The 13,080-nt window shown below is 35.6% G+C and overlaps 1 protein-coding gene across 1 annotated transcript in view; it reads right to left on the bottom strand.

Moving 5' to 3' along the window:
* The window catches only part of LOC121737326 (hemicentin-2-like), a 358,492-nt gene that overhangs the window by 292,837 nt on the left and 52,575 nt on the right, over nt 1-13,080 (bottom strand). The window contains exon 2 of the mRNA XM_042128966.1: nt 9,945-9,997. The gene's annotated coding sequence lies outside the window, so the exon portion shown is untranslated. The remainder of the gene's footprint in view (nt 1-9,944; nt 9,998-13,080) is intronic.

The raw sequence follows: 13,080 nt of genomic DNA, 5'->3' as shown, positions 1-13,080 counted from the left end.
AAATTTTGGTTTGACTCAAACCGATTTGATCATTTACAAAGCATGTTTGAACGGTTTGTCAAACATAAACGTGTTTGAAGCATGTTTGATAAAATTTCATATTTTCGTTGTGTTTGACGCGCCGTTTGATCGTGTTCCGGCGCGTTTGAAGGTTTGAACAAACCCGGCTTAGTTTAGTGCTGGATTATGAAGAAGAAAAAAAGAAAGAAGCTGTAGTTTCTAGCACTTTCTGTAGATGTTCGTGGGTAAAACGATATTATGTTAGTCCATAGTCCATACCATTCTTTGGACCAGTCTTTTTCTTTTTTTTTTCTCTTCTGACGGAGGTCATTAACGTTATAAACATAAGATAAGAAAATCGCGATCCCCGTTCTAGAATCTAGAGCATCTTCTACATCACAAGACGTGTACTCGACAGCGCGTATTGAATGAAACTGCGCAGTGTCGTTTGACAAACCGTTTTAAAAACCGACATCAAACGGTTGCATCAAACACGTAAGGTTTGAATCAAACCGTTTTATCGTCTCGGGGGCCCTTAATGTCTAGCTAGTCCAATTTTGACAGATGAGGTGTCAGAGGAATTTTTAATAACTAGAAACTTAATTTTTACTATGAATGTTTATTAAACTGTATGTATATGTGTGTATTTTTCGTAAGTAGTTTAAATTTATTTTTCGTAAGTAGGTATAATGATTTCAAGTATAGTGTATATTATTATATAAACGACTTGTAATACAATATTGTACTTTCTATAGGGTCTAACAAACCAAAGTGATAATAATTAATACTTTATGGTGTGTACGTTCATTGTATAGAGTTCACTGTAAAAGAAGCAGCGCTGTAATAGTGACTTTTTTAAGTCTGTCTCTCTAATCTAAGCTAATCTAAGCTCATGACGCCACGCTGAGGTGTCCAAACAAATAAAAAAACTCTTTCAGTGCTGCTACTTTCACAGTGAACTCTATATAAGGGACACACACCCTAAAGTATTAAAACTTTGTTTTGTAACACCATATCTTCTGGACAATTTTCACTGAAAATTTTCCCGGAATTAGAAGTTTTAACAGTCAATAAATCAATTCGGTTTACTTGGGTCAAAGGGAAGGGATTTCGTAATTTTAAAAGGGCGACTGACGTGTTTTAGACCCTTCGTCCTACACCTTTTACGCAGATAGGATAATTTATTTTTAGCCGGATTAAAATGTTTTAACGTTTTTTTACAGAGTTTCAAATTACAAAAATCAAAGCGTAAAGAATTTTTTTCATCTATATAATTATATAAAAATGGATTTTCAAATGTGTTAGTCGCGCTAAAACTCGAAAACAGCTGAACGGATTGGGTCTTAAAATATTTATAGAAGTCCAGGGAAGGTTTAGGGAAGGTTTAGGGACAGCTAGTAGAAGATAAAATTATTAAATTGAATATTTACATCAAAACATTTTTTAGCTTAAGACATACAATTAATATTGTTTTACTACAAAATGTACAAAACTGATTTAACATTTAATAATAACTACGTAGATGTCCGCAATTCATTTGCGTCAAAAATCGTTTATCGTCCGTGAACCGTTAATTTTTCCGGGTTGAAAGTATCATAATACATAATATAATGTCCTTTCCCGGGCTAAAAGTATCTTCATATCAAATTGTAAGAAAAAATGGTTCAGCGGTTTGGACGTTAAGAGTGAATAAACAGAGAAACACATACTATTATTAGCATGGTATGTCCATACAATTTTTAGGTAATACAAAAATCGGCTGTTGTATAATTTCATAAATAGGTTTCGAACTATAAATTGGTCTTTCTATAATAATTGTTATCGCTAGCCCTCACTATAGAGTTGTCGTACACAACAATTTAAAAAGAAGAATCATAGCCGCGAACAATTTAAAACAAACAACAATAATTTAATTCAACAACAAATTAACGTCCATTAACGATAACGATTCACGACAAAAAACATTAAAATGATAAATAAATCAGGAGATTCTGTACCGCCATGAATTTCCAAGATAACGGTACAAACAGGAAATCGGCGACAAGTGCTTTAATATTGAAAAGGTTTTTGTAACAATTTACTTTAGCTTTTTACGGTGAACAATAGAACTGTGGAACAACGTGAAGGCACTAATAATACCATAAAAGCAAGTCTGTATTATTTTCAGGTTTAACTTGCTGTATTCTTTTTATACTTTAAATGAAATTAGGTTAAAATACTTTAAATCCCGATGGTAACAAATTTTGCAGTTCTTCAGTGATAGGAAAAGTTCACAAAGTTCAAGAAATTTTAAGGAGTATAGTTAAATATCAGGTAGGTAAAATATAATAAAATGTGGGAGAATTCAAGTCTTGTAAAGCAATGCCATCACGGTTAATTGTATAGTTCACATGTACCCAAATCACGCTGACGGATATATGGCAAAAGTATGACTGTTTAATAAATAAAACATTACGTAATTTTTTAATGACAAGCCTACAATGTACATACGAATTATACTCTTTTGTGGTTGAAGTCTGTTGTCAAATTAAAAATGGATTGCTGTTTTTTTATTTAATCTTAAATAGTCAATACTTTAAACGGGGAGCCAAAAGAAGAAGATAATTAAATTTAAGGTTGAATTTCGACCATTGGGCGATCTCTAGCTGAAATAGATCGTTACATACCAATTGCTGTGTGGCCGTCAAACCGCGCGTTTGCCCAGACCTACGAGTAATAAAAACTAAGGAAATACTTAACCTGTGTCAAAAATTTGGTCCGCAAGTCTATAAAATGAGACCCGAATACATGCATACTTTATGCATGTATTCGGTACACAATTTCGTGTAAATATAGAAGTGAAAATTAATGTCAACGACTTTATTTCGTAAATTTTTGCTATTGCCATATTTAAGTGTGCGAAAAGGAACCAAATTCAAAACTGTTTATGTATGTGAGTTACGTTTCCTTAGTTTTTATTATTCGTAGGCCCGGAAGTATATAAATTGCGCCTTAGATACCTACATCAAGCGTAAATACCATCACGTTATGCCTCAAGCCTTCAAGGTAATAATGGAAAGCTTATGTTGACTTAGGAGGGTAAAAATAATATAACATAGAGGAAAATCCCACCCTGAAATATGGCTACGATCATAATATAATTATAGTTACAGGAGTGATTAAAAGTGTATATTTGGAAAGCTATTATAAATTTGACTATCTTAGCAAGCAAAGTAACTTTCGTTTAGAAATTTAGGATTTAAACCATAAAGCGTCATTCTTTACTAGCAAAAGTCTAATGACAGGATAGTTTTTAAAGTGGGTATTTTGCGAATGAACAGGCAACATCTTCAATCCTAGACTAAGCATGATGAGGTAATATAATTTTGTAAATTTAATATTATTGATTAGTTTAGTCTATTAAGTCGTTATTGGTAAGAAGTAGTCAAGACTAACGGCCCCAATCAGAACATTAATTATATTCAGTTAGTTTTGCGAATCTGGAAGCAAAAACTCGTCATCGGTCAAAAATCTAGTTCAGTTTACTTCATGTCAATTTCATGTATAAGTTGGTGGTAGGTTGGTGGTCTATTATAATCAAAATGGGACTAGACAAACATGAAAGGGTCATATTTTGTATAAATAATATCATAAGACCCAAACGAACCCTCGGTTCGTTATTCAGAGGGAAAGCAATAGAAATATAATGTCTATATGAGGGAAAAGGATAAAACATGATATTTCATTCCTAATTAAATCTGATTACTTTGATGTGGTTTCCGAAGCCTTGTGATTTAAAAGTTGTTGATTATCTCTATAATATTAATTTCAGTTTCAATTATAATTTTCAAGTTTATTAACTTAGATTGGAGTGTTTTTAGATGCAAAGTTTTATTATTATCGTATATTAATCCTACTTTTATTATTTCCATGACGACCTCTGTGGCTCAGTGGTGAGCGCGTTGGTAGCTCAAGCCGGGGGTCGCGGGTTCGAATCCCGCCGACGGAACAAAAAGTTTTCAATGTTCCCGGGTCTGGATGTGTGTACCTATTAAATATGTGTATGATATAATAAAAATCTTAAATATATGTATGGTATAAAAGTATTAAATATATTTCCGTTGTCTGGCACGGGGCCAGACTGACGTGGTGTGAAGCGTCCATAGATATTATTATTATATATATTTTTTAAGACTTGTTACTATATATATTATATAACCAAGTGTTTCGTCCGACTCTACGACATACGTACTGCAAAAATAGTTTACGATAAATGATAAGTAGTTATTTAAAGGAGGTCATTAATACACAATGTTATGAACTTTATGTCATCACCTTTACGTGGGAGAGCCATGCTTCGGCACGAATGGACCGGCTCGGCCGGAGAATTACCACGTTCTCACAGAAAACAGGCGTGAAACAGCACTTGCGCTGTGTTTCGACAAGTGAGTGAGTTTACCGGAGGCCCAATTCCCTTACCTATCCTCCCCTATTCCCTTCCCTTCCCATCCCTACCCTTCCCTATTCCCTCTTAAAAGGCCGGCAATGCACCTGCAGCTCTTCTGATGCTGCGAGTGTCCATGGGCGTCGGAAGTTGCTTTCCATCAGGTGACCCGTTTGCTCGTTTGCCCCCTTATTTCATAAAAAAAAGATACCATGCAATATAAAGGTGTCCACTGTCAACCCATTTGCAAATAGAAACGATCCACTAAATATAAGCTCCTTTCAGCTAGGTTGGTTAAATTTTCAACAGTGCAAGTACTGGAGCGTACATCTGTCCCCAAGTCTAGCGGCACTGTCCGACCGCATGCGCTTAACTTTAACACTAGTTACTAGCTGTCACACTCAGTATTTAGGTTAAGTTTGTAAACTTATTTCAACTTTGTATGTTTGTTATTACGTTATCTTTAGAACATGCTAAAGCGAGAAATTGTGCGAAAATTGTTGGAGATAATCCTTTACGTTATAATATTATAACATCGGATCACCCTCACCACTTTTTTTTGTTAGCCTATGTTATCCCACTGCTGGGAAAAGGCCTTCCCCAGGGTCTTCCACTTGTCTCGCTTCAGCGCCACCGTTGGCCAGCCCGGCTGGTACGCCTCCAGCTCATCGCGCCATATTTTCCTAGGCCGGCCACGGTTGTATCTTCCATCTTCAGGTACCCCACTCTGTAGATATCTTTGCCCAGGGGTCCGGATGCATACGGCTAACCACTTTACCAAGGTTTTTTTCTTTTATTTCCCCCGTACATTATACAGGACAATTACTGCATGGTTTTGCCTGGTTACATTATGTATGATTATCTTTTATTATGATTAATTTTTACATTCATGATTTATACATTTCCTATATTATTAACATGCCTATCTATGTTATTATACCTATTATCTATATATTTTATATCACTTCTTCATCTATTTCACATCATTCATCTATATTACTTATATATTTGTCGCAGTCGACTGGTTAAAAAAGTTATTCAATCAAACCCTTTGACTGAACAACGCCATTTAATCACACGGCTATTCGTCGTTTAGCCGACTTGTTGACTGCTACGTTCAACACTACAGCTAGATGACGCTTAGCGAACTGGTTACATGGTAAATTAATTAACTAAGGTGACCATTAGTTTAGTGCTATTATGATATAAGCATAATGATAACAAGCAGATTAATTTTATTCTAACTCATTTTGAACACAATTGCAATAAATACCTTGGTGATGCATTTCATAATCCCGTAATTTCTTTTCGAATATTAGTTTAAATTTTGATTCATTCGTATGTGCCCCCATAATTTCTATCTCTTAAATAATACTTGTGACGTATATTTACGAAAAATATATTATATACAACCACAAAACACGAGTTTGTTGACGCTATATTGTAAACAAAACGCACCTAGCGCCAGGTTGGTTAGCGCTGAACAAATTCAACCAAATGGCGGCTTTTGAATCAGCTGTAGTGTAGAACGTTTTGAGCGAGCTAAATATTCAATTAAAAAGCTAGCCGTGTGATTGAATGGCATTGTTCAGTCAAAAGGCTAGCTGTTTGATTGAACGTCTATTTAAACCAGTTGGCTGCGACATATTCACTTCTTGGTGTTACATTTCCTATCTTATTTATGACAACAGTCGTTCCTTGTTTTGTTATTACATTTCTTCACACTCTTTATTAAATGTAATTTCTTTATAAATTCAGTAATTGTAGAGAACGTAAAAAACCTTAAACCGCGTTTTTCTCGAAACCACCATTTTGCAAATACTGCATTTACAATTATGAGGACAGAATAGCTATAGCACATAACAATAAAAAAACAATTTAAGAAATTGCTTTTTTAATTAATAGTTTGTGAATTGAGTCATGTTTTGTCCGAGGTCACGCGCTAATTATTTGGCCGTTACAAGCGATTTTGGCCCTACACCCTATTGTACAATAATTGCCAACGAAGGCTAGAAGTTAATAGAAATACTGTTCAACTTGTTCGACAAAATGTTGCCGCGAAGAACATTTTAGGAGAATCAAAAGTTAACGTAGTCAGTAGATAAGTGTCAGTTAATATTTCAACGTGATGAGGTGACGCAACTTCAATTTTTAGGGTTCTGTACCCAAAGGGTAAAAACGGGACCCTATTACTAAGACTTTGTTGTCTGTCTGTCTTTATGTCTGACTGTCTATCTCCAGGCTGTAACTCAAGAACGGTAATGGCTAGAGAGTTGAAAGTTTCACAGATTATGTAAATCTATTGCCGCTATAACAACAAATACTAGAAACAAAATTAAATTAATATTTAAGGGGAGCTCCAATACAACAAACGTGATTTTTTTGGCCTTTTTTTCGCCAAATCAATAATGGCAGCAGGTAGGTATTTGAATTTTTCTCAAAGTATTTAGTTATAGATACCTATTTTTATTATAATATATTAAAATTAAGCAGTACTTCCGTACAAACACTTTTAGCATAATTTTGCTCTATAATGGTACGGAACCCTTCGTGCGCGAGTCCAACTCGCACTTGGCCGATCATTTATTTGACACTAGATGACGCCCTCAACTCTTTTGCTCTAAATATCTTTTACCGCGCCAGCGCTGAAGAGTATCCTATGTCTAATCCCGATTCAAAGTCTCCACAAGTAACAGATAGACACAATTTCGCATTCTTAATATTTTAATGGATTAAAAATTAAACTTTTTATTATTATTTATAATAATACGCAAGCGAAAAACTATGGATCCCTTTTGATGAAAAATGCGGAAACGTAGGTGCATGAAATTTTGCACAGTTATCGTTTATATGGTGAAGGAGTGCATCGAGCTAATATTATTTTGAAATTATGCTTTCATCATACATTTTTTTAACAAATAAAATCTTACACACACTACAATGTCAATACAATAATATGTATAGGGCTGTCAGCCTATACATAAGAATCTCTTTTGTTGATGTCTGTTGTCAAATTTAAAATGAATTGTTGTTTTTTTTTTATTCAATCTTAAATAGTCAATAGTTTAAATGGGGATCCAAAAAAAGAATACAATTAAATTTAAGGTCAAATATCGACCATTGGGCGATCTCTAGTTTTATTAAATTATTACACAAGAAGATTTATTATACATTGTATTTTTTAATTTTGCATGGCGCATAATATAACATCGCATCCTTCGTTTCTTTCATCGTCACGTTGTAATGTATTGACTCTTAAGCTTCAGGCTGCCTGTGACATCACACTATCCAGCAATAGCTATGCAATTTCATCTTCAATTTTCGTCATCATCTTTTTATTCAACTTTAGTTTGGCATATTCAATAATTAAATGCGTCAAAGTCCACCTGCGTTGGAAAGAAAAGTGTCATAGCGTCACGGGCATGCCTCACGTGCGATGTTGACTGCGCTATAACGTATGCCCTTGATGAACAAAAAAGGCACAGTGTGGACAAACCTATTAGTGTACAATCCACAGAATGAACCAAAACTATTAAGTATTTAGGGTGTAAAATTGACTTTGATATAGATTTCATACTGTGAAAGTAGCTGAAAGAGCAACATTTTTTTCTGTAATTTTTATGGGCCAGCGTCCCAGCATCATGAATTTGCCCATACATAACCTTTTTTTTTTTTATGAAATAAGGGGGCAAACGAGCAAACGGGTCACCTGATGGAAAGCAACTTCCGTCGCCCATGGACACTCGCAGCATCAGAAGAGCTGCAGGCGCGTTACCGGCCTTTTAAGAGGGAATAGGTTAATAGGTAAGGGGAGGGTAGGGATGGGAAGGGAAGGGAATAGGGGAGGGTAGGGAAGGGAATAGGGTAGGGGATTGGGCCTCCGATAAACTCACTCACTCGGCGAAACACAGCGCAAGCGCTGTTTCACGCCGGTTTTCTGTGAGGACGTGGTATTTCTCCGGTCGAGCCGGCCCATTCGTGCCGAAGCATGGCTCTCCCACGTCAGAAAAAAGTTAAAGCTTAAAAAGTTGCTCTTTCAGCGCTGCCACTTTCAAAGTCAACTACATGTAAGGGACACATACACACACTAAAGTATTATCACTATGCTTTGTTACACCCTGTACATTGTTGTCGATTAGATTCGATTCGCTAGTGTCGAACACAGAACACTCGCGAGCGTTTATTGCTCTTATCGGAATTGTTCAGATTGCTAACATAATTGAACTTTACTATTTTATGTTATAGTGAGCTAAGATTGTATTAAATTAGCGGGCCCCTAGACGATCAATTTTATTATGCAATATTACGTATTGTGCAATATTATTGACCGTCTAAGGTTAATACTGAACGCTCTTTCAGTTTCATTGTCAAATAAGTTGTTCAATAAATATTGTGTGTGATATTGCACTATAAAATTGATGGTTTAGGGGCCCGCTTAATTAACAATTTTATCCATACTAAATCTGCCTTTCTACCAGAGCCGAGCGGAGCTGTGTTGCGAGGAATGTGTTTTTGAGAACCAATAGAATCGCTTCATTGACATGACTTTGCCATGACATCGCTCAGCGCGGCGATGCTATTGGTTCTCAAAAACACATTCCTCGCAACACAGCTACGCTCAGCTCTGGTGGAAACGCAGCTTTATATTATAAATGCGAAAGTGCATCAGACTGACTGTTACATTGTAGCGTGATACAGCAACGCCGTTGCGCCAAATTCGTTTATTTCACGAGATCCGTACTTTGTTCCGGTATAGATGAAATGCCTCCTTTTAAGACCGCCGTCCTGTTGGATGCCCCAGGTATCGCTGGAGAGATGCTGTTGAGGCTGACCTGCGTGACCTTCAAGTCAGTAACTGGCAGGAAGTAGCGCAGGACAGAGTTCAATGGCGGAAGCTCATTTCGGAGGCCAAGATCCACTTTGAGTCGCTGAGCCAGCGGAGTTAGTTAGTTTTTTCCGGGACTCAAAGTATCTTCATAATAAATTTCAGCAAAATCGGTTCAATGGGTGTGAAGAGACATACACACTTTCGCATTTATAATATTAGTATGGATTTTTTCGCTTGGCAGACTCGCTTTATCCTCTGGAATACATCCAAACTAGGAATTCCTTTTAGCCTGTCTAAGTGCAGAGCAAATAGGATGTAAGTGCAAAACGTTTGCGTAATTTGATTTACTTTCTTTACACGAAAAGGCTGAGCGAAGTCGATGCATCAAATCAAAGCGAAATTCTGATATAGAAAATTCACTCTTATATCTTTAGCACAAAGCTTATATTCCAAAAAATAAACGAGTCTCACGTATTACAAAATTCTTTATACACGTAACTTTTGAAATATAAAACTGATGCTCATTAATTGAGATAATCTTTAAAAGGCATGTTGTATAACGCGTCGTATAAATTCTTTTTAATGTTGCACTTTACAGCGTCCTCTGAATCAAAATTAAAAATAGAATGCAATTTTCTTTGCAGTTTTAAGGATTATAACTTCACCATTTATAATATACAATTATAACCTTACCTTCTTACTGGAGAATGCCACCTTTTGCCTCACTGTTGCAATTTATTTCGTACCTGTAAAAAAATGGTTATATTAGTACAATATTAATGTCATAATAAAAATAAAAAAAAGTTTCGGAGATAAAAAAAAAAAAAAACAAAACTTTTTCAGAACTTGCCTTAAATATGCCTATTTCTCTTTGTCGAGCACCTGAAGTAATCTCGTAGAGCTTGTATGTATTCGTAACAGTGCTACAAAAATCTTGTATCGCTTCTACGTATCCGTAGCAGTGCTACAACAATCTCATAGCTCTTCTAAATATTCGTAGCAGTGCTACAACAATCTCGTAGAGCTTCTACGTAATCGTAGCAGTGCTACAACAATCTCATAGCTCGTCTAAATATTCGTAGCAGTGCTACAACAATCTCGTAGAGCTTCTACGTAATCATAGCAGTGCTACAACAATCTCATAGCTCTTCTAAATATTCGTAGCAGTGCTACAACAATCTCGTAGAGCTTCTACGTAATCGTAGCAGTGCTACAACAATCTCATAGCTCTTCTAAATATTCGTAGCAGTGCTACAACAATCTCGTAGAGCTTCTACGTAATCGTAGCAGTGCTACAACAATCTCATAGCTCTTCTAAATATTCGTAGCAGTGCTACAACAATCTCGTAGCTCTTCTACGTATTCGTAGCAGTGCTACAACAATCTCATAGCTCTTCTAAATATTCGTAGCAGTGCTACAACAATCTCGTAGAGCTCCTACGTATTCGTAGCAGTGCTACAACAATCTCATAGCTCTTCTAAATATTCGTAGCAGTGCTACAACAATCTCGTAGAGCTTCTACGTATTCGTAGCAGTGCTACAACAATCTCATAGCTCTTCTAAATATTCGTAGCAGTGCTACAACAATCTCGTAGAGCTTCTACGTAATCGTAGCAGTGCTACAACAATCTCATAGCTCTTCTAAATATTCGTAGCAGTGCTACAACAATCTCGTAGCTCTTCTACGTATTCGTAGCAGTGCTACAACAATCTCATAGCTCTTCTAAATATTCGTAGCAGTGCTACAACAATCTCGTAGAGCTTCTACGTATTCGTAGCAATGCTACAACATTATGTAGCATCGCCGCGCTGCTGAGTTTTATATATTTTTTAGTACAATCAAGTTCAGTTAATTATTTTTTACTACTGCAAAGCCGGAATAAGATTCTTGCAGTATTTATTATACGAATGGCAAAAGATTTGAATATGATATTGAAAATTATAATTTCAAAAGATGGATTAAAAATAGATTGAAAATAATGCCAAAAGCCAGAGAAACATCTAAGATATAAGTTACATCACCTTCAATATAGTTAGAAATAACAAAATTACCGCCGTATAATTTATTTAGAAAGTAAATGATCTATAAATGCATAGTGAATCGAACTCAATATTATTAAATTATGTGATTTACTTCTTTTACCAGACAGAATTTATAATTTGAAAGCTTTTTCCAAAAAACTTTTAATTTTTTGCTTATTTCTAATGCCACTGTGTAGGTTGCAAATGAAATTAGTGTAATAAAAGGAATTTATCAAAGTTACTGCATACTTGTCAACAATTTTTAACCATTATTAAATCATTTTTGTTGGCTTCGTGTGAGTTTTTATTCTAGTTCTCGCCGGAATAGTTTTCAAATGAAAAATATATTTTATTCTTCATAATAGCAAAATACATCACATTATATTAAAGAACTAATAAATTGTAATTGTGGATATAGCAGGCAATAATAATTGACAGCGTATTCGTTACGCCATCGAAAAAATTACTTTACCAGGATATTTTTGACGCCGCCATCTTGTAGAATGTCATAATATTATAATATTTAGTTTACCACACTCTCCTGTCAATGTTATGAACTTTATATTTTGTACTAGCTGACCTACGCGGCTTCGCTCGCGTGAACATTAGCATGATCTACCTTTACCTTAAATATATCTATCTTAAATAAAAACCGCAACAAAACCCATTGCGTAGTTTTAAAGATCTAAGTTTAAAAATATATTATAGAGACAGCAAAAAAACGATTTTGTTTTATATTACGGGGCCGAATTATTTATCAAACACATAAATTTTGTAGTCCTTCTTAGATTTCTGTACCCAAAGGGTAAAAACGGGACCCTATTACGAAGACTTCAATGTCTGTCCGTCTGTCTGTTTGTCTGTCTGTCTGTCTCCAGACTCCAACTCAAGAACCGCTATAGCTAGACTTTTGAAATTTGCACAACAAGCGTGATTTTTTTTCTATTTTTTGCTGAATATCAATAACTGCAACACATAGGCACTTGAAATATTCACAAAATACTCAGTTGTATTTGTACTTTAATAATCAATAATAACATTTAAATAATAAGGGGGGCTGGAACCCTTAATGCGCGAGTCTAACACGCACTTGGCTGATTTTTTTCAAATTTTTCACTTTAGCAAAAGTTACAAGAACATAGCTGTTATACGCGTGCTAGCTCAGTTGAACACCGATCGATAGGCTGTTTACGGCGCTAACACGGAAAGTTATATAATTTACAGTTAAATTTCAGGTTCACGGTCAATGGTTTGTTGGTTTTAGTTGCTCATTATCATCATCATCCTATACTGCTAGTATCATATTATATTTTTCCTTTATTTAAATAATAAATAAATAAAAAAGTGTCAGAACTACTAAAATTATGTTGTTGTGGTGTGAATGTAAGACCTCATGACTTTGAGGTCAGGGGTTCAATTCCCGTGTTACGAATTTTGTATTAAATAGTGCGTAGCCCGTCGACAAACTGCTATGCAGTTTGGCGGAATAATAGAATAAGGTTTGTTTGTTTTTTCAACAAAGATTTTATTTGTTTATTTATTTATTTAAAATCTTGGACGAAAATAAAGTGCTTTGTAAGATATACGTGGGAGAGCCATGCTTCCGCACGAATGGGCCGGCTCGACCGGAGAAATACCACGTTCTCACAGAAAACCGGCGTGAAACAGTGCTTGCGCTGTGTTTCGCCGAGTGAGTGAGTTTACCGGAGGCCCAATCCCCTACCCTAATCCCTTCCCTACCCTCCCTTATTCCCTTCCCTTCCCTACCCTCCCTTATTCCCTTCCCTTCCCTACCCTCCCTTATTA

The sequence above is a fragment of the Aricia agestis genome, chromosome 20, assembly GCF_905147365.1.
Source record: "Aricia agestis chromosome 20, ilAriAges1.1, whole genome shotgun sequence".
Taxonomy (NCBI): Eukaryota; Metazoa; Arthropoda; class Insecta; order Lepidoptera; family Lycaenidae; genus Aricia; species Aricia agestis.
The sequence above is the reverse complement of the archived record's forward strand: the minus strand, read 5'-3'. Positions and strand labels throughout refer to the sequence as shown.